General features: G+C 40.7%; 1 protein-coding gene across 1 annotated transcript in view; it reads right to left on the reverse strand.

The window, feature by feature from the left end:
- LOC110951180 (voltage-dependent T-type calcium channel subunit alpha-1I-like) overlaps positions 1 to 22,049 on the reverse strand; it is a 285,257-nt gene extending 263,208 nt beyond the window's left edge. The window contains exon 1 of the mRNA XM_051945256.1: positions 20,736 to 22,049. The gene's annotated coding sequence lies outside the window, so the exon portion shown is untranslated. The remainder of the gene's footprint in view (positions 1 to 20,735) is intronic.
- Positions 22,050 to 22,987: the final 938 nt, after the last annotated feature.

Here is a 22,987-nt window from a genome sequence, read left to right on the forward strand (position 1 = left end):
TAATGACTTCATGATTAATTAACTTATGCGAGGGCCAGTTTCACATTGTTATGGCAAAGACATGGATTCGAGCTTTTCTTGGAAGAATTTTGTTTTTACTTCGGATTAATTATAAAGAGAGCAAACAACTCTTCTGATCTTCATCAAACAAAACATGTCCAGTAAACTAAGAGCTGCTACTGTTACTGCTTTAAAGTCTTCACATTAAGTTTACAACCAAAGAGTTATCAATTTCCCGTGCAGTTAACTGAAAATGTACATTCTATCCTGATTTCCCTCATTTTAACTGAAGGTGTTCAATTGTAATGAATAAAATCTGTTAATGCATGTGTTTAGAGTGCATACATTACATTTCATGGTTATTTAAGTTTGCTGAACTGATTTGTTTTGCTTATTGATTTGTACCATATAACAATTTAGCAATATTATTTTGGAACTTTGGAGAAGACAAAACTTCATGCTCTTATTTTTATATATTTATATGTGTATCATTTACGTTGTTTATGTATATCTCCTTTGTTTTCAACCTATCATTGTTTTAGGGGGGCAGTTCTTTGAAGAAAGTGCAGCAGTAGACTGGTTAGTCTGTTTGTAGCCTGATCAGGATCAGTTCACACCTGGATATCTCCTGTTTGTCTCTCTCTTGTTTTTTTCGGTGCAGACGTACGTTACTAAGTAAAATGTGGGAAATCTAGGGTCAGAGGTAACTTTAGTTTTTGAGTAAAAACTTCTTAAAGAGGACTGCGTTCATGTTTTCTTTTGCATCCTTTTTTCATGCCAATCTTCAGAGCAATGTTTGACGAGCCATAACTTATGAAATAAAGAAGGTCAAGTCCTGGAATTTTGTCGACTCTCTGATATGTACATACTGTTTGGTCTTTAATGGTACAACTCTGCTTTGGTCTGATTGGTTGTTGCTAATTGTCACTGTTGTCATTTTTAATTTTAGTTATAAACTGCATTTCTTTTTTCTTCTTCTTGTTTCTTCTGTTTTTCATGTATGACTGCACTTTATAAAGCATTCTACACTGTATATGGGAAAAGGTGGATTAATGTATGTACACTAATCAAGGTCAAGTTATTGACTGATGTTGCACGCCATTTTCGCTATTTGTAGTTGTTGTTATTGATATTGATTGATGACTTCACCTCTGGACTTCTTTTCTTTTTCAAAAACTGGACTGGGAGGTGCTACGGGCAGCGGTTGGTTGTATGGGGGGTAGGCGTAAATAAGCTTCAGCCTACTCCTTTTTTTTTTAGCCTGATATGTATTTAAATGTTGTAAATCTTTAAACTGGCTAATGTAAATTGCTCAAATGAAATAAATCACATAATCTAATCTAATCTAATCAGTACACACTAATTGCATGATGGTGCAATTTTGGTCAGAAAATGTTTTTCTTTTTCCCCTATTGCGATACTCAGGAGTTTATAAAATGTAGAGTATGGCGCCAGGCAGGAGCATATTTGATTAGAAAAAAAATATTAAATTAAAATGATCCAACAGGTGAAAACAGACATTAAACTAACATTTAGAAGAGGGACTGCTTCCAGTCCATACATGAATTACACAGATGAGTAGGTCATGCTTCTGAGTGTGCGATTTTTCACGAGCAGTCGTAGGTGTTTGGGCTTTTACTGCTTGGTATGCTCCCAGAGACAGTCTGCAGCAGGCCACTTTGGAGGCTGGAGCCTGCCCACCTAGTCAGTATGATAAATGGAACTGGTATCATCTTGGCTATTTCATCACTGGATGAAAAAACATTCCCTAACTTTTCAGTGACTGTGCTATGCCCTCCTCAACCCTCAGCTACTGCTGGCCTAGTTTGGGTATACATTATCCTGCCCAGTTGGTGATAAATAAAGAAGATTATTCTGTGTTTCCCACAGCCAAGAGTGACTCATTATATACTGAGAAATCAGGGACATATATGCAACTTGCATATGCAAAATGTGACCCTGTCTCTTAGAAATTACTCTGGATTACAGGGAACAACATTCTCTATTATGTTCCGAAACACAAACAATATTGGGGAAGAAATGGAAATAGGAAACGTTTCTCTACAACTGAGCTTCATGTCCCATCACCTTCCAAATTCAGTTTCGTTTTCACTCTGTGTTCGGTTACATTTAGGCATCAAGATGGTTGAGAAATGATTGTGCGCCCCTTCTTCATTTTCCAGGTTACCTAACTAACAGGCTTTACCCCATTTAATAAATGACTGGCTGGCTTTAAATGAGAGGCAGTAAAGCAAAAAATAAACAGCAAAGATATGTTGATTTGAAACTTGTCTAAGTCACAAACCACCAGAAAACATTTCTCTCATAACACAGGTGAAGGAGTTTAGAATTTTATTTTTTGGGACACGGATTTTTAACATTAAGTGATGTATTTATAGAGCGAAGAGCAAATATTCCAAAATAAAACCACAGTCTGACAAGTTAGAGGCCTCAGTGATGTCATTTTGAGAATAAATATATATGATCGCTGTTCTCACAGCAGATGTGACATTTCTTTGCTTGAAGGAACTCCTTCCTCTGTTCTCTCCGAATCTGTTATTGCCTGTAAATCATGAGCCACAGAATCACTCTGCCAGATCCATTTAAGCACCAAAAGGTGATAAGGGAGAGATCTGTAATCGCTGACTGACACGGGTTATCAGAGCAGCGCAGAGGCAGAGGGCAAAAGGCCAGCACACAGAAAAAAAGAGAGAAAGATGTAAGGATGAGTGAAAGAGTACTGCAGGCTATGGATGGGAGGGAGCAGGAAAATAAAGGAAGAGACTAAGATGTTTTTGCCACACAAGTTAGCATCCAGTTTGAGCAGACGGTGTTGGTTTGGTTCTTCTCAGAATACAGTTTTAGTGGGAGATGATAAAAATAATCACCTTATGTACAGTAAAGGCAATGAGTCTGAGCAACCTTTTTCCACAAAAAAACATTTATATTCTCCTGTGATTTCTCACCATTTGATAAGCAAATCACTCTTTAATGCTTGAGCAAATGTAAACTCTGATTATCAAAAGTGGTTTAAAACTATTTATTCAATTTTTTTCCAGTTTTGACACAAACTAAAATATCTTTGAGAAACAATACGACCCTCTGTGTGGCCCCAAAAATAGCTCCATTAAGGATCCTGCAAACACTGAATAATCTTTATGAAAATAGTCGTTTCTGAACTACGTGTCAGACAACACAAGACATCTGAAGATGTTTTCTTGGCCTGTAGTAATTTTCTATGTATTGTCACTGTTTTTTGACTGTAGTTGGGTTTCCATTACAGTTTTTCGCAAAATAAAAGCGATATTTCAGAGTATATTTGCACTTTGAACGTGTTTCCATTGAAGGTTGTTGTGGGCAGAAGCATCGTAACTCTCGTAAAATATCATCCCGCGAGATTTCACTGCAGGAAGATGGACGCTTCTATCTCCTTCTAACACTCTGCATTCCTCTGCTGTTTGCTGTCTAGTATGGCAGTGATGTTTTTCTCAAGAATAACGGCAAGAAAAGTCTCGGTCTCCTCTTCTGTCCACACGTACCGCGCCATGTTTACTCCGAGAGAACTGGTCATGTGACCAGGTACGTCACGTCCGGTGACGTATAATTGCGGAAAAAGTGTTTCCATTGCGCTTTTGCGATATTTTTCAATATCGAAACGTCTGAAAAACCACCTCATGAGAGCGTAAAAACTTTTTAGCGATATTTTAGTCATTTTTCAAAATTCAGGTGTTTCCATTACCAGTTTTTTATTGCGCTATTTACATTTTGCGCATATCTAAGGTTAATGGAAACGCAGCTTGTGACTTAATGGAGAAAATAACTGCTGCAACCCAGATGACCCAGTGGTTCTTGCCCCGTCTGACTTCTTGTTTTTTTTACTATTCCTAGATCTCAGCAATTTACTCTGTGGACACTGTGTTATTATCATCAAGGACTGGAAAGATGTCCGGAACTACCAAAAGCAGAGCGATCCAAAATTGCAGCAAGAAGAAACCCTCTGATAGACGAAATTTTCCAATACTAGAATTAGAGATAGCGAGGTCATTGATGTTGTGCAGGTGACGTGAAGTACAGCAGCTTTACAGATGGTTCAGAAGCAAAAATAACAGGATAATGTGTGCCAGTAGAGGTGGGTGGATTTAGTTTGGTTGCACAGGCAGAGACAGAGAGAGAGACAGAGAGGGAAATGACACGGAACGAAAAAAGGAAGGGTTTCGAAGAACACAAATAAAATAAAAACCTCTAAACAAAATTGAAACCACAGACATTTAGGCGCAAATATGCAAAGTCTCAGAAGGCGGCGTGTCTCTTTTGCTTCACGGCTCCCTCGTTTCCTCTCGCTGCTCATCGCCGTCTTCTGTCTATCTTTCTCTGCTTTAATTATCAGCTGGCTGCTGCAGACACAGAGTAACCGCTCCTGACAACCAGGTGTGGAATGACAGGGACGCACATACATTTCTCGCACACGGACTCACATTTTAACAAGATGCATGCAATCATGTGCCTCCGTAAACATAAACAATTGGAGACACCAGCAGATATGAAAATAAGAGTCTCTGCCACACACTGTGGTCCCTCAGAACGAAGCGTTGTTAGCAGCAAACAATGACGGTGATATTGCAGGCTGGTTGGAAATGAGAGCGGGGGCGAGAGAGGATTAATTGCAGGTGTGAAGGAAAAAGAGAGAAGAGGAAGAACGGGAGGACAGGGGAAAAATATGAAGACAGGAGAAGGTGGATGTGAAGGAAACAGAGCTGCAGGAAGACAATGCAGGTCTGAGGAGGAAGATGGACTGGAGAGAAGAGCTGCTTTAAAGGTCCCATATTAGGCCTAGTTTCAGCCAAAAATAATCAAAGCCTCACATGTCCCCTCAGCGTGTGTTCCAGTTTTTCAGCTCATTGATGCTTCATGTCACCATGACTCTATAAGCCCTGGTTTTAGGATTGTTCTAAACAGGCTGTTTTGTTCTGAAAACCAGTGAGCTACTGCACGTTCCCAGCCCCCCTTCAGGAAGAATACACTGTCTGCACACATTTGAGCTGGTTGACTATTGGTTAGTTCACTAGCAAGGACCACACCATCGACTGTAAGTTTGATTGTTTATTGGATGCAAAGGATCATTATACTGGTGAAGACTGTGTTGAGCAGATGCGGCGTGCGGGGGAAAGCTTAGTTGGAGATCAGCAGACCCCCGAGGGAAAGAAGAAGACAGGAGGAGGAGGCAGAAGTAAAGGGAGGGTGGGTGGGGTACGAGAAGCGAGAATGAACAAGTGGGAAGGGCAGACTGGTACGTATAGATGCACAACAGGAAGGTGTGCTCCTGAACCTCAGCTTAACATTTATCTCCATTTAGATGTTACATAGCAGCTGGGTCAGATTCCTACTGGCTTGTACAGCCTGGAGGCTAACTAGTTTTGGGAACTACTTTGGGAGGACTTGAGCAATAAACTTCTTCACATCTTCACAGCTTTAATTTTCCATCTCCATGTTTTAACAACCACAACTCACAAAGTGGGTTTTCAGCAGGTAGGAAACAGATTCTGTTTTAGGATCACGTCACTCTACAAAGACAAACAGAACACTGGAACTGCTTTGGAATCACTCGCATCTTCCCCTCGAATGGTCCATGCTCTGAGCTCTGCTTGAATGGTCATAATATTGACATTTTAATTAACACTGATCTGTTATCTCGAACATTACCTGCACCCGAGAAGGTCAGGAGCTCATCATATGTTACCATGGTGATGTAAGAAGTGAACCATGATCCTGGTACAGAGTTAAACTGAAGTAACTTCACTTTGATAACTGAGTTCAAGTCCCCTGTTTACCTGCTTGTGTTCTTCCTGGTAGGCCTCCTTTGGACTGACTTTGTGTTCCGTTGGATTGTTATTTTGTTGGATTTTTGGACTAACCTCTTTTATCTGGCTCTCCAGCTGCTCCTTTTTCTACAGTTTTGCCTCCCAGCCACTTTTGTTATCCACTGTATCTGTACGTTTAATTAAAGTTATACAGTATTTGCTGATCTAATCTACCCGTCTGCTGTGAGTGTCTGCATGTGGGCCCATTTTTTAATGAAGCACAGCAAGCGAACACTGTTGAACAGCTCCTGCATTAATATTATATCGATGTGTGCCTTTGTCTTTAATCTGCAGGAATCACATATTTTACATCAGGAGAGACTTTAATGTGGCAAAGCACGATGATAAAATGGACAACAAAGTGTAGCATTCTGGCTCTCTTTGCATACACACAGTGAAGATGCAATCATACAAACCACTGTCTTGTTGCATTACATACCATAGCAGAGACCAAAGCAGATGAGAAGAATCCACACAGAATCAACTGGTGGTTTCATTTAGTTAGTTATATAACACAAATGTAAAAGTGAACAGCAAGTCAGATTACCTAATTGTTCCCCTAAAATTAAAACTGCAGATTGCTGCAGCTGAGGCTCAGACTAATTCACTGCTTGATGATTAGTTAATGTAATATATATATATATATATATATATATATATATATATAGTTTGTAGTTGCAGAGAGATTATTGTCGCCTCATGTCTGTCCTCCACATTGCGGTTTTGTTGCACCTCATCTGTGTTGCATTGCGTTCTCATTGTGTTGCATCAGATTGAAGTCCCAAACTTCAAAGATAATCTGTGGAAAGTTCTTTGCTGTGCGCCACGTTGAAATAATGAGACGTAAAGTTCATATTGCTTGTTCTCTGGAGAAATGACTCATTCAAAATCTATTAAACGATAGCCAGTCCGCGATGCTCTGATGTTCCAATTCCACAAAGTCACAAGATATTTGTGTTTTATATACTGGGCAGGGGGGGATTTATCATATACTTGTCTATAAATAGCTAAATATCAGATCTTGGAGATTGAGGCTGCAGTCAAAGTCATGCCACAGTCTTTCATTCTATACTTTCAAAGCAACCTCGCATAGCTTGATTGAAGCCTACCAAGACACCACTACCACCATGGGACAGGCATATTTCAAAGTAGATTCTCGCTCACTTGTGTCTGAGTGCCGCTTGTGGGTGTATTGTAGGTTGTCTCAGCGCAGGTTTTGTTTACAGATGGCACAAATTCCTAACCTTTATGCATACTGATGAAGAATGAACAGATGCGTTTCCCCTCTGCTCCACTTCCACAAAAAGCAACACTCGGTAGGGAGGACAAAAAAAGAAAAAAAAAAACAATTCACTGGAGCAACACTGGAATCTGAGTGTTTTCTCTGGTGATGAAAAAGACAGATGGCGAAATGCAGAATGGAGGGGCGACAACGAGAACGTATATGTGGTGTAGAAAGATGGAGGAATGCAGATGTTATGAGAAAGCTGCAGGACTTCAGAGTCTCATCAATCCCATAATCTCATTGCTCTGGTATTTTCTATCAATTAGTCTTCAGAAATCCTGTAGAGGAACACACACACACACACACACACACACACACAAACACACACCACACACGGGTCCAATCAATCCAGCTGATTAAGGTGCAGGTCAGAGACAACTAGTCAATTTTGTGTGCGTGTCTGTGTGTGATTACTGCTGTGCTCTGGGGCCATAAATGTCAGACTTCCTCTTCTTTCTTTAATCACTTTTGCATAACATTCTCTTCATCTCATTCCTCACACAACATGTAATATTCACCTGCGAACACTCGCACGTTCACGCACACAGCTGGATATGTGTGTGAGTCTGTGCGTGATCACAGTTCAGACACCACCGCCACTGCTGCTGCTTCTTCATTACCAGCCAAAGTCTTAAAGCACAATTACCAACCACAATGGGAACACTGCTGAAAGGACACTTGGAAAAGGACAAATCACCTTCTGTCTCTAACGTTTATGCAATGACATTAACCACAAATGAAAAAAATGCTGCATTACGCCCACATCAAGTAATAAAACTCACTTGTCCTGATGCAGTAGGACAGAGACAGATTTTCCTGGCAGGGTTTAAAGACTGTAATATTTTATTGTACTATGAGTATACTCAGCATGACACCCAGACTAATATTTTCATTATATGACTTGAAGGTTTTCACTTTATTGCTGCTCCTTATACTAGCATTCCAGTCTTGTTCAGCTACCATTTTTCAAAAATCCTTCCTGCAGAGTTCAACAACACATCAATACAGATGCCTAATCTAACCAGAATGACTCAATCCATTCGTCCATTCAGTCCACACCGACTCCTGCCTTCGTTTGGCGTACCAGCTGTTTGTCCATCAGCAGCATAGAAAAGTGGAGAAAGACCAAACAAACCATTTTCATCAGGCTGACCGACAGCAGATATTTACTGTAGAGAAGTAGCTCTCACATGGCAGACAAAAAAACTCCTGTTTTTCAGTGTGGTTTCAGTGATAGTATTGGCTTCCCTCTGCTCACTACTCATGGCGATGGAGAGGAAAAGCAGAAAGTTCACTGTGACACTGAGAACTGGATCATTACAGAGTGTGGTCTTCAAAATGCTACTAACATTTTCTGTGTATCCTTGAGAGTAAAACTCCAACAGCCCAGTTAAAAACCCAACCTGAATCACCCAGTCTGGATCTCAACATTGCTTTATTTCCCCCTGTTAAATAGTAAATTATTTTCGTACAGTTAAAGTTACTTCCCAACATTGGGCTAATTTGACATGGGGAAATGTGCAACAGCTACTGTACATTAATCCACAGCTAAAGACAGATTAACAATTAAGACTGTAAATTTCTGGGATTCCAGCATGTTTTTGGCCTGTTTGTTTCTGTCCACATTGTGTGAGGTTTTGTTTTGTTTTTTTACATTTCACATAGAGAGCACAGTGTCCTTCAGGAGGCCTGGTGCTGGTGGGGAAGAGGAGGCATAAACTGCTGGACTTCCACATATGATACACTCAGAATGATATGCTTTGTAATCTGAGCTCTGAGTAAGCTTGCAGTTCTAAAAGAAAATATTAGACAAAACAAAATGCAATTACACCCCATGCTGCAGCCTTCGAAAAGTGCTTCTGCTGCCTAAACCTCACCTCAGATTGGACTCCTGTGTGTAAGCACGGATCTACAGCCATGGCCATAAGTTTGGACACAGCATGACTTACTATGTCTGTTTTGATGTCTATTACAGAACATAACTACTATTTTTTGACAGCACCAGTTTAATTAGTCAACAAATCAACAAGGGATATAATATTATCAATAAATCCCAACAATTGGAACAACTTTGTTCCCAAAACATAACATTAGAAGAAAATAACAAAAAAATGCAGTACTTTCACAACCGAATTTGGTAAGAATAACAAAATGACACCAAACTTTTTTGATGTTTTTTTTAAATATGAAATTTAATATAGTTCTCAGGTGTTGTGTATTATCACCCAAACACTTCAGTATTTTGTGGTATTTTCTAAGATTCACAAGCGTCATGGTACTTGTGTCCAAACTTATGGCCATGGCTGTATGTGTCAGTGTTGGTGCTCTGTTAGCCCACCATCCACCCCAACCACCTCCTCTGCACTCTGATTCACTTCATTAATTCAACCCCTCATTCATACTAAAACAGTGGAATTTGGATGTAATCCAGGCAGTGATTAAATGAGTGATTAATGTAGTTTTGAATGTCAAATCGAGGACACAGATTTGCTTTTTTAAGGGCACTAATTCCTGATGAAGGCTAATATTTTAATCAAGTGTTGCTTATCATTGTGATAAAAAAAAAAAACATTCTACACACGACTGAGCGAAGGCATGGTATATAAGGAGTAATGGAGAATTTAGGATGAAACAACTTGTGACTATAAATGAGTTTATTTTTCTTTACTTTCAATATTTCAATACAGCTACATTACTTGTCTTTATTTACATGTGCAGCAACCCAAAGTGAATACTGTAGGAAACCTTATGTTGCCCTCTATTTTTACCTACCACTTTGGTTCAATTTCTCCATTCTTAAAAATGTTTTGAGTATAATATGCATTATTCCTCGAAACGGCCAAATTTTGCCCCGACTTCGCCACTTTAGTGTCGTGTTAAGTGCTGGCTCAGCTGGTGACTGAGTAGTAAAAGAGCCTTTTAAACTTAAATTTAAAGGGCAGAGTGAGAAATTTACACCAAATGCCAGAGACATTTAACATTTGGACTGTGGCTCTATCGTTTCCTCAGGATGAAATAATGTGCTGAAATGGAAATACATGGAATGTTAAATGATCAGCTTGTAGAAACTCAACTACAGTACCCCAAACACCTCCTACCAAGCTGAATGCAACATTAATGACTACTACGAAGGGGGGGTCCCATTGAATTAGTCTATATTTTATTTTCTGTTTTGTTGGCTCTGCAATTTGACTCCAAACGACCAACCAACCTCTGAGGAGCTTTGTGGTCAAAGAAGTTCTCTTCTGGTGTCAACCTGTCATAACAATTTGTGTTTCCTAGAAGCACAGCCCTCATAAATGAGAAAGGCAGAAGTCTAAATATAGATGTGATGGAAGGGGAAGCACAAACACTCCATGACAAACACTATTAAGGCCGGGTCAGAGACAGACCAGGAATAGCATTTAATACACAGACCCTGAACGAAAAGAAAAAAAAAACACCCTCACACGTACTCAGACGCACAGAAATTATGAATGAATGCACATCAGAGCTGCACCTGGTGTTCAGAGAGCTCTTATTGAAATCATGCCTTTTATAAGAACTAGTGCAGAAACCATTAGGCGATTCAAATCACCGAGTAAATTAGCAAACTGATGGAACATGAACACGGAATTTTAATGCTGATCAACCGTGAAAGGCAAACATTTTCTAGCTACAGTTTCCTCGATAGAATGATTTGTTGTTGATGTAAAACCAATGACAGCTTGGTACGTTTTGGCCCCTTTCAGAAAAAAATCAAGGTTTGTACCTCGTTAGCATGTCCATGTGGTGTTTTTATATGCTGGAAGAGAGATCAGAGGCAAAACAAGCAATTATAATCAATGCCATGGCTCAACCGTTCCGCTTTGAAACTGCAGGGCACCTACGACCGTCTCAAAAACACAGATTCAGTCTTTGTAAGGGATTTCATACACAACCAACTTAAAGAGCCAACCCAGTCAGCTTATGGAGTGGGGGGGGCTTTGTGCCTTTGATTCCATTTCCAACATGTCTGGCTGCATGGCTACAGTGTTACAATTTGCCATTGTGTAGTGAGGATTACAGTGTTTAAACAGAATCAAAGGAGAGCTGGTGTACTTGAGCTGCAGAGAATGGGGAGAGAGGCAGTGACTTCATAGATCTGCATATTCATGAGAAATCAATAATTCTGGCAGAAAGGCATTATTTCAATGGAGAAAAAACACATATATTGCTTTTGTAAACCTGTAATGATTTTATTTAGGGATTTATTTAACTGGAAAGGTGCCTAAAACATAACAGTTATTAAAAATCATGATTAGCTGCACCCTTCCTTCTGTTTCAGGCCAAAGTTTATTAGTCTCCTGAAATGGTACAAGAAAGACACTTTAATGACGAAATTGATTCTCAACCGTGTACATAATTCAGCCACTCTGTAAAGCTTACTGTCTGTGTAATATTACGTGTGTGTTCTTTATCGTCTTACACACGTGGACAAAATTGTTGGTACCCCTCAGTTAAAGAAGGAAAAACCCACAATTCTCACTGAAATCACTTGAAACTCACAAAAGTAACAATAAATAAAAATTTATTGAAAATTAAATAATCAAAAACAGCCATTACTTTTGAATTGTTGATTAACATAATTATTTAAAAAAACAAACTAATGAAACAGGCCTGGACAAAAATGATGGTACCTCTATAAAAGATTGAAAACTATTTGACCAGAGTGACATGATTAACTCAGGTGTGTCATTTAATTGACATCACAGGTGTTTCCAAACTCATAATCAGTCAGTCTGCCTATTTAAAGGGAGACAAGTAGTCACCCTGCTGTTTGGTGAAAAGGTGTGTACCACACTGAACATGGACAACAGAAAGCGAAGGAGAGAATTGTCCCAGGACATCCGAAAAAAAATTATAGACAAACATCTTAAAGGTAAAGGCTATAAGACCATCTCTAAACAGCTTGAAGTTCCTGTGACAACAGTGGCTCATATTATTCAGAAGTTCAAGACCCACGGGACAGTAGCCAACCTCCCTGGACGTGGCCGCAAGAGGAAAATTGATGACAAATTGAAGAGACGGATCGTTGGAATTGTATCCAAAGAGCCCAGAGCAACATCCAAAGAAATTAAAGGTGAACTCCAAGGCCAAGGTACATCAGTGTCAGATCGCACCATTCGTCGTTGTTTGAGCCAAAGTGGACTTCATGGGAGACGACCAAGGAGGACACCACTGCTGAAAAAAACTCATAAAAAAGCCAGACTGGAATTTGCAAAAATGCATGTTGACAAGCCACAAAGCTTCTGGGAGAATGTCCTTTGGACAGATGAGACCAAACTGGAGCTTTTTGGTAAGGCACATCAACTCTATGTTCATAGACTCAAAAACCAAGCATACGAAGAAAAGAACACTGTCCCTACGGTGAAACATGGAGGAGGCTCAGTAATGTTTTGGGGCTGCTTTGCTGCATCTGGCACAGGGTGTCTTGAAAGTGTGCAAGGTACGATGAAATCTGAAGACTATCAAGGCATTCTGGAGAGAAATGTGCTGCCTAGTGTCAGAAAGCTTGGTCTCAGTCGCAGGTCATGGGTCTTCCAACAGGACAACGATCCAAAACACACAGCCAAAAACACCCAAGAATGGCTGAGAGAAAAGCGTTGGACTATTCTAAAGTGGCCTTCTATGAGCCCAGATCTGAATCCCATTGAACATATGTGGAAGGAGCTGAAACATGCCATTTGGAGAAGACACCCATCAAACCTGAGACAACTGGAGCTGTTTGCTCATGAGGAGTGGGCCAAAATACCTGTTGACAGCTGCAGAACGCTCATTGACAAATACAGAAATCGTTTAATTGCAGTGATTGCCTCAAAAGGTTGTGCAACAAAATATTAAGTTATGGGTACCATCATTTTTGTCCAGCCCTATTTCATTAGTTTGTTTTTTTAAATAATTATGTTAATCAACAATTCAAAAGTGATGGCTGATTTTGATTATTTAATTTTCAATAAATTTTTATTTATTGTTACTTTTGTGAGTTTCAAGTGATTTCAGTGAGAATTGTGGGTTTTTCCTTCTTTAACTGAGGGGTACCAACAATTTTGTCCACGTGTGTATTAGCAGCAGGTTTGTTAGGTCCTGTGGGTCGTGGTCTTCGTGGTCTTGTTCTGGTGCATCCTGGGGAAGCTTAATTGACCAGACTGGCTCTTTTTTGTGCTCCATAAGACATTCCTGAGCAGTTTTTACTTGTCGTTTTTTTTTTTTTTTTTGGTTAGCACACATTTTAAGACTGTAGGGACTAAATTTAGGAAGTGATTCCTATAAAAGCCATTTCAGTTTTATTGTAAACTGACTGGACTGGGGTTTTTTTTTTTATTATTTGTCAAATAATATTCTGGACCTTGCTTGTCCATATAATGCTGTAGTCATCAAACTGCCCATAATAGTGGAGACAAACAATAAATTAAAGCATAGTCAGAAATGATATTAATAGTAAGAGAGTCCCTTGTCTGCTTGTCATTTGCTCTGTTCATCAGCTGTGTTCCCTGAGTGCATCTCCTCTACTTGGCAGCCCCCCTGGCACTCAATTCTCCCTGCACCACTGGGCTGCACACAGTGTGTGTGCATGTTTCTGTGCTTTTTGTGTGCATGCAGGTGGCCCCAACCTCCCCTGTAAGGATATTTAAAGGCCTTTGGGATGGCTGGATAGATAGCAGAGGCAACACCTGAGCATGGATGATTGTGTGTCTGTGTGTTAGTAGGTGTGTGTGTGAGTCAGTCTCGTCTCCAGAGGGCAATAATGATCTGTGGTCAGGGTCAGGGCCCTTGAGTTATGAGAACATATTGATCCCAGTAAGCCTTGCAGTGATTGAGTGTTGTTTGTGTGGACAGTAGCTCCCCATCACTGAGCTCTGAGTGCTGCATGGTGGATGAGAGGAAAAACCTCCCAGTTTGTCTTCCTTAGCTGATGTGGACCACACTATCCCTCCTGAGTGCATCCAGTGTAGTGGCATGTGGTTTTTGTGAACAACCTGGCAAACCCCCTCAAGCCGACGTCACTTCACAGCTACATTTTGCTTTACATCAAGGTAAACATCAGGAAACTGACTAGCAGATGTGTTAGGATGTGTGCTACCTCACAGCGAACAGACAACGCCATCAATCCATTATTGAATCTAACCAGTTATAAACGTAGCTTGAAATCAATGCAGAACTACCAAAGCTCAATGCAACATTTTCACAATGAGGTTAGCTAAATCCACTTCTTTTGATCAGTGTGAAAAATGATTTCAAAATTAGGTAAATATGAGGCCAAATAAAGACAAAAAGGTCTCAAGTTCACCAGTGAACTTTGTGACTCATTTTTGTAATATTTTGTCCTGTTTTTTGTCTTTTTTGTCTGATTTTTATCATTTGTCTGTTATTTTGTTTCTCATTCTTGTCATTTAGTGTCTTGTTTTTGTCATTTTGTGTCCCGTGTTTGTAGTATCATCTCCTGGTTTTTTTTGTCATTTTTTGTCTGACTTTTTTCATTTTGTATCTCATTTTTTGTCATTTTGTGTTTCATTTTAGTCTTGCTTGTGTTTTTTGTCTCACTTGTCTTTGTCTCATTCTTCTGTTTTGCTTTGTTGTCTTGTGTATCCTTTTTGTCGTTTGTCCATTTTTTGTGACTTTGTAACTTTCTTGTATCATTCTTTGTCTTTTTTGTTTTGTTTTCCTAATTTGTTGCCTTTTGCATCTCATTTTTGTAATATTTTGTCTTGTTTTTGTTGTTTATTGTCCTTTTTTGCCTGACTTTTGTTGTTTTGATCAAAAAATAAAATACTGTATTCTTCAGTTCCACATACCTGTGACTAAATGTTTTGTTTCTTTGTAGACACTCTGTGATCTGGAAGTTATAATGTGTAAAGGATAAACTGAGGCATAATGTTGTTGAAACTGAATATCGCAGAGAATATCGCTGAATTAGACACACCCTGATGCATGTCATTGTCTTATCAGTGGAGATGATTTAAACAGGCACCACAGACATAAACTACATTGTTTCTCCTTGAGCCTGACATTATATTATACAAAAGTAAGATTAACTGAGGTGCTCTATTCACATATAAGGAAGTTCTGTATCTCCCATACAGGGGTACAACCCACAATTATTTTTCATTTGAAAGAACTCAGCTCTCACAATAATTAAATTTTCATTCAGTCCATCAAATGATGAGAAATTTTGGATTTACAAAGGCCTCTAGCATCTAGCACAATCTCCTCTGCAGGTGTTTGCACAATTTATTAGAACCAATTTGAACTTGTCCTCACAGGAGTTCCCACTGATATTTGACACTAGTAGTGGCTTTGATGCAGCCTGCAGCGAGAACATAAGAAGAATGTTGTAGCAGAAAAATGGGGCTGAAGCTGAAATTCAAACTTTAACAGTGTTTGTGCATAGCCACTGTGGAGCACATAGCATTCCCTACTTGCACAGCATTTTAAAACCACTTGATATCTCTTTTATAAAAACACTGGTATTCTGATTATTAATGTGTTTTGGGTAGATTCAGGAAAGAAAGCCCTGTTGGTTTTTCCACAGACCAATAATAAACAAGTAAGTGCGGCTGCAGAAATATGTGCAAGAAGCACACCTCTCTGCAAGACCCTGGGGTTATAATGTCTGATAACACCCTTCTCTGCATAGGCCTGCAGAGTATTTTACAGATTTTGACAGCACCATTCTGCCTTAAGAGCGGGACAGTTCCAAAATCAAGAATCACAGGTAGTACATGTCTGCATCAATAAGGTCTGGCAATCACCACGATTCTCTAAGAGTTTTCAAAACGCAATGCAGTAAATGACATCCAGAAAGAAAAACAGTTGGTTATCAAACTGAAGAGTTGTCTGTCATGGAAATGGATAAATTATTTAACATAACAGAGAAGTAAGCAATCTTGCGTCAACAGATTCTGGCAAATAGGAAAAGGGAGTTACAAATCAGAGCTCGATGACAGACACAGATGGAAAGCTCAAGAAAAAGACGCTAAAAAGCACAAATTTACAGACTGAAGGGCTGAACTCGAGAACTAAATCAGCAGCTCTGACAGTCTCCAGCTCACTGCAGCTCCTGAAGCTCCTGTTCGTAGCAGAGCTGTCATACAAATGCCAAGGCCAGTGGAAAATGACACATAACCTGAATGTAAGAACTCTTAGCAATATAAAAGTAATGCAATTCTCTTTTATCTTTTTCCCTACATCTGCACATGTTTGCATTTGGAAAAAGCTGGAGGGGATCTTCAACTCGCAGCGAACTCTCACTGCGTGTTTAAAAATGTGTTGTATCTGTAATGGTGACTTGAGAGTCAGTAGGTCTAAAGACTTCTGCAGGGCGATGTATAATTTACGACAGAGTGTCAGCGCTGCTCCCTGATCCCATATTCCTACACAATGCCCGCGCACACATTTCACAATGAGGTTTCACACCTTACCTGACCTTCCCAATCACCAGATCGAAACATCATTAAATCTTTATATTAACTTCTCAGACCTGGAAACTGGGCCCATTTCCATCTCCTTCAATCCCCACGACGAGCTGGAGGGAATGATCTGATTTGTTCTGACACAGTTCAGGACAGGTATGACAGCCGTCCACAGAGGACTGACACTGTTCTGAACAGAGTGGCCCTCCTCACGGGAATTTATTTAATGCGTTTCCATCCCACACGGCACAGCGAGATAATGGCATGTTTATCCAATGCAATGTCTATCTGTAGCAGGAAAAAAAAAATCTTGCACACTGTGCCTGAATCATAAATATGCAGTGGTACTGTCTGTAGAAGACTATATGTTTTGTCATTTTTCACTTGCACAACGACATTTAGAAACAGCATGTTAGCATTTAAACTACCAGTTAATCTCAAAACAAATCAAAGAAAAAACAAAACAAAAAAAAAAACCATAATACCTCAAGAAGGAATCGATTCTAGAAATGCACAAAAGCCACGGACAGCAACAATCTGAAGGCCACCCATTTTACCCTTCTTCCAAGACATCATCAAGCTCTGCGCTGAGGGTCACACACCCTCTGAGCCACTAACTGTGATTGGCACATGGTCATTGGCCTGGGACCTCCACCCCCTCGACACCACCACCCTGGCCAGAGAGATGGTGTCAGACCAGGTTGATTCAGTGGTTAAGCGGATTATGTGGAAGTCAGAGGGGTGGTGACCATGAGGAAGTGTTTGTTCTGGTGCACACTTTCTCTCTTTCATGCTCTCAAATTCTCATTCTGTATTTGTATGTGATATTATACCCACTGTCCTCTGTGTATTACACAGTTTGAGCTGGACTCCTCAAACAGCCGCGTATCTGAGGTCTTGTTGTTCCTGCTGCAGGCCAGTTGCAGTCAGAATGTGAAGTGCTTTGCTGGTCTCCATAACAGTGCCTCCAACAGTTTCCTTCATGTTTGGTTCTCCCCTTCCAAAATATTTCGTAGGTCTCCTACGCACGAAAACATACTTCTTCAATGTCGGCTTGTTTAAGACACTGCAGCCAAAAGCAAAGGTTACAGTAAAGCCACATTTTTTTTAAAGCAACACGTAGCTAGGCAACAGTCCCAACAACAGCAACCAAATATTTTTAATCCGCAGCGAAAATAAAGGTATTCTGGAACCAAAACAAGCCCTGGTTCTGTGTGTCTCCTTCAGCAGCCATGACAGTCAGTCATACAGAGATCATCCAGTTGAAAAGACTACAGCCAGCATTAAGCCACAGTGGAACCACACAAGCCCCATGAGCCACCGTGGTTGCTGTGGCTGTGTTGAATGTGTGATTAAGCTGCTTTCTTCTTAAATTCACAAAGCGATTGTTTCTAGAACATTCATCTGCAAGGTTGTAGTAAATCACTCCTACTCCACCAGAAGTGCTTGCAGAATGATCAAAAGTCTACAGATGTGAACAGCCCAGTTTGAAATGTTTGTACATACAAAAGTGGCCAAAAAGTGCATTTAAACCTGTAGTGCACTACTCATGAAATCAAATACTGGCCCATTGCAACAAGTAATTTGGCAACAATGAAATGTTTGGCATTGTCCTTGGCTCACCACACACATTCTTGTTCACCCCTTTGCAGCACTCTTTGAAGGATCACAACACAATTCCGGTTTTAATGCCAACATTTGGCCTTGTTTCAAGCATCAACTCCCTCATTGTGATTTGTACATTTCAGACTCACACCGGAGCGCCAGGATTTCAGCGGCAGTGTGTCGGCTGTTGCACCTGGCGTCGTATTCATTAATATACCTCTGAGAATATACACCAAATCCAATTTCAGACCGAGCACACTGTGGCTGTTTCTACAAAAACAGCCACAGGATATTTCCATCCACAGAGGGAAAATGCACAATATTTGTTTTGAGGAAGCCAGCTCCTGCTTTTGGTGATTTATGATGACACAGAGGTGATCGAGCAAACATGCAACAGTGCTGGGATGAACTGGGATGTTGTCCTCGAGGGGCAAGACACCAACATGTGTCACCAATGTTGTTTATATGTTTCAAGTCCCAAATATATTACTTATTTTTTTACATGGAAGATTTCTTTCCAACAGATTGAAAAATAGTTCCTTTCTTATAAAGAGATGTGTGATGCATGCAAAGCTGGTGTAGGAGTCAGAAATATGAGTGTAAAAGTGATGCGACAGACAGACAGACAGATCAATGTCTTTTAGAAATGAGGTAACATAGGTTGTATTGGCAAAGCATACATGTGACTCACGGTCAGAAAAATAAATCCCTGCAATGATAAGGAGACTCAAGATATATATGGGTAACTCCAATCAAATAGGTGATTGCTGTTTAATAAGTGCAGTTAATTCATACACCCAAGCTGCAAAATGCTCAGAGGCCACACAGCAGATACACTAAGAAACTCTCACATTACACATTTTTATCCAGAGAAGCTGGTTCTTTTTTTTCTATTGGGGTCAGTGGTCCTGCTGAAACATGGTTAAACATATTTGCAACTGGGAGATACCCAGAACAGCACATTTACTGCCAAGCAGCTCGGCTGAGGCAGTAGGGAATTAAGTGTCTTGCTTGAGGCCGCCACAACAGTGCTAAGACGAAAGCCTCGGTCCTTCTCCCACCAGTTGGAAACCTCTCAAGGGGTTTGTACTGAAAGCCTCGTGGTCGCAAGCCTGCTCCTCTGATGTGCAAGCTACAAAGCCACCCATATAAAGGTAAAGAAAGATTGCGAGTGTCCAGCAAAAGTCAATTTGCCAAATGAGTAAAAACAAAAGAAGTGATACCACGTGATATCAAGATCTTGAGAGAGTTTTCATGTTGCCGTCACAAGAATTGTCCTTTTTTTTGACAGGTCAAGCATGCACAGGGGAGCAAGTAATGAGCCAATTACATCCCTCCTTCTGATCATTCGTGGTGATGATTTTAATTGCCATTTCCCTCTTTACTTTTCAATCAGCATCATCCAGCCACAATGACACATCTTTTGTTTATTAGGAAATAAACTGCAGTCCATATCCGTCTTTCCATTCCTCCCATCTCCACATAAAGACCAACACCATTCATTCGCTTATGTCACAAGTGAATGCATCACATTAAGTTCTTTCAATAATGTAAAGATCAAACAGCAATACACATCCACCAATGCTGCTGCTGCTCACTGTGCATTTGCTAGAGCGCAACACAGAAATGCCTTGAAGTAAATGATCTCATATCTAACCTGAGGCCACAAACCTCATTGATTCGAAAAAAGAACAGAGGCAGAAGGATGCTTTAAATCAGTTGAAAGAGCGCCCCCTGTTGCTTGTTTGATCCTTGAAGAAGGATTTAGAAGTCAGGGCATCCAGGAGAAGGAACATTTGCGCGTCAGTATTCCACTGATCCAAAGAAGCAATCAGTACTTTCTTCAGTGTATATACTTATTAAATTAGTGTGTAGAAGTCAGAGAAAGAGAGAGAGAGAAAGAGAGAGAGAGAGAGAGAGAGAGAGAGAGAGAGAGAGAGAGAGAGAGAGAGAGAGAGAGAGAGAGAGAGAGAGAGAGAGACCCTCGGACCTGTTGACCCAGAGCCATGTATGTGAAGAAAATAGAAATGCATTCTGCGCTGAGCCTTTGGACCGACCATCGTCATGTACCTGAAAAGCGCCTTTAATTTGTTCAAATTAATTTTCCCTTCTCTTAAACACAGTTCTGAGAACCTACTCCAGTCACATGACCAAATTACATACATCATCTACACCGAAAGATTTCTAATCTTAATAAAATCACGTCTTAACATAATTCAGACGTATTATCCTCGTTGCTTTTTGCGTCTTTGGCACCAGCTGTCGCGTCTTTTTGAAGTTGTTTTCTGTTTTTTTTAACCTACAGGTTTCATTTCATTAGAGATGATAGAAAGAAATGGTTCATGATGACAAAGTAATATATTATATGGAAACAGTTATAGATTTAGGCCTCTGTAAGAGCACACCTAATCCATTTGTCTTCATATTGATCGCAATGTTCCTTTTCAGCGACAAATGATCACATTTCACTAATCATTTTATCGTGGCAGTAATTGTCCTGTTAATATGGAATAAAAGCAACAGGAATCGAAGAGACAACATGTTCATTTCTCTCACCTTTTCAGACATCAAAGAAGAGCGTGTCCACAGTTGTTCCGGAGAAGAAAAAAGCCTGGTAATCCGTAAATGTAAGTTCTACTTTCCAAATTCTTCTCCCTGCTCTCTGTAACTCCCGAGCCTCTGCTGCGTCTCCGCTGGAGAGGTTTGATATCCGAGCGATTTCCCCTCAAACCCAAAGCAAATATCCGACCAGGGACGTCCCTGTGTTCGAAGCACTCCTGCTGAACGTCTTCTTCTTCGTCTTCATTCAGTTTTTGCAGAAATCTATAAGAGACGTGTAAATGTGGTAGCAGTTCATACACAGAGAGAGTAGTGGATGGTTACTTGGACACCTGCACGCATCAAAATCGGACTCGACGGTGCGCCTCGGGAATCCACGTGTCCTTCATGTCTTTCCTCCTTTCCATTTTTTTCCCCAACTCCTGTGATCATCAAAATGGGAGAACTAACATCGACGAAGAGCCCAGAAAACGGATCCAAGTAGACTAGAGGAGCAATGTCTCCATAAGCGCAGCGTGACGCGCTGCGCCCCGGAGTCTGGAGAGGTTACAGGCTGCTCTGGGTGGCAGGTCGGTGTCGCAGCTCCGGGGAAAATCAGAAGCCTTCAGAAAAAGAATGATCTAAGATGGCATAAATGGGTGTCTCATGGTAAGCCCCTCTGTGCGCTCTCTCTATCTCCACTTTTAATTAATGCCCCTCGACCCCCGCAAGCTTCTCCAAAGCGATGTCTTCTGATGAATTCCAGGCAAACCAGCCAGCCCGTTGCCGACACTTGGTTTGAAACTACCGTCTCCTCGCGGGACTCGTCTCTCCAAACTCGGGGAATTCCTCAACTGAAGCGCAAACGCGACTCGCTGGATCAACACCTGTGAAGCCTGTGGACACAGTGGAGATTTCCCCTGCCTGTTGCGATTGTTTGGAGGGTCCTCTCTGCATGTTTCAAAGCGGCGGGGTTTCTCAACAACGTGTCCTGTCGGCGTTTACGCACTAAACATCGGCAGGCTCCGCGGGTGACTTCATCTCGGAGAGGAGAAAGAAAAAAAGCTCTCCACCGCGACTGACAGCCTCTGAGCCACCGGGCGCTCTCCTCTGATTCCCGTGTGATCAGAGGGTCCGATTGATCTATTCTAAGGAATAAAAAGATGCTGTAAAATAAGCCGCTATTACGGATTTACTTTTGGTTAAGATTACTTTAAACATGTTTCAAGGTTTATTCCCACAATCCGCAGGCTCCAGTGTCTCTGCCGGAGGATACAGGTGGGAGGCAAAAGGCCCTTTGAGGTGTCGCAAATGAATCTTTCAAAAGGGAGGCGTGTGCACGCGTGCGTGCCACAGAGAGAGAGAGAGAGAGAGAGAGAGAGAGAGAGAGAGAGAGAGAGAGAGAGAGAGAGAGAGAGAGAGAGAGAGGTGTGGGAATTATAAAGGGAGTGTGCGCAAGAGAGAACGTGAGTGACAGGGGAAGCATAATCAAGCAAAGGAAAACAGCAAATATAATGCAAAGACTGAAGCAAAACTGAGACAGACAGACAGAGAGAAAAAGAAAGAAAGAAAATTCTCACATCAGCACCAAGGACAGCGACTGGCCATATTACAAAACGTATTTTTTTAAAATATATTCCTGTCACTTCATACTAAAATGGGAATATGTCGAACCCATTCCTTGATGCTTTCATGGACAAGTTCAATATCAAAACCTGTAGTTATCAAACTATAGAGGCCTATAAAGAGCTAAAGAATAACACAAGAAGAGATTCATTTCTGTCAAGGAATGAGTAGGGCTACTAGCACTATGGACCCTACAGATGGGTGGCAAATCAAGGGAAAAAACTAACAGAAAGTGTGCTAGTAAGGTACTGGTTTGCTATGCGCTGTCAGAACCACCTCACTACACTGATAGCACTGATTCCCCAAACCTCTGGAACTCTGCTGGATCACTGGAACACCATTGTTCCCAAAGATATTTCCTTATTTGGACTTTTCATAATAGGTGTTCCATTATGTTGAGATCTGCTGACTGTGAAAGCCACAGCACATAAATTCTGTTCTTTTCATACTAAAACCCTTCAGTGACCCCTCGGGTATACCATCCTGGAAGAGTCCACTCCCATCGAGACAGAAATGTTTCATCACTCAAAACGATTTGGTATTGATTCACGGTGACCCTTCCTTCTAAGGGACTCAAAACAAAATGGCCGCGATAGCGTAACAAAGCCACTTGATCGGGCAGTCAACAGTTCTGGTTTTCCCTT

The sequence above is a fragment of the Acanthochromis polyacanthus genome, chromosome 3, assembly GCF_021347895.1.
Source record: "Acanthochromis polyacanthus isolate Apoly-LR-REF ecotype Palm Island chromosome 3, KAUST_Apoly_ChrSc, whole genome shotgun sequence".
Lineage (NCBI taxonomy): Eukaryota > Metazoa > Chordata > Actinopteri > Pomacentridae > Acanthochromis > Acanthochromis polyacanthus.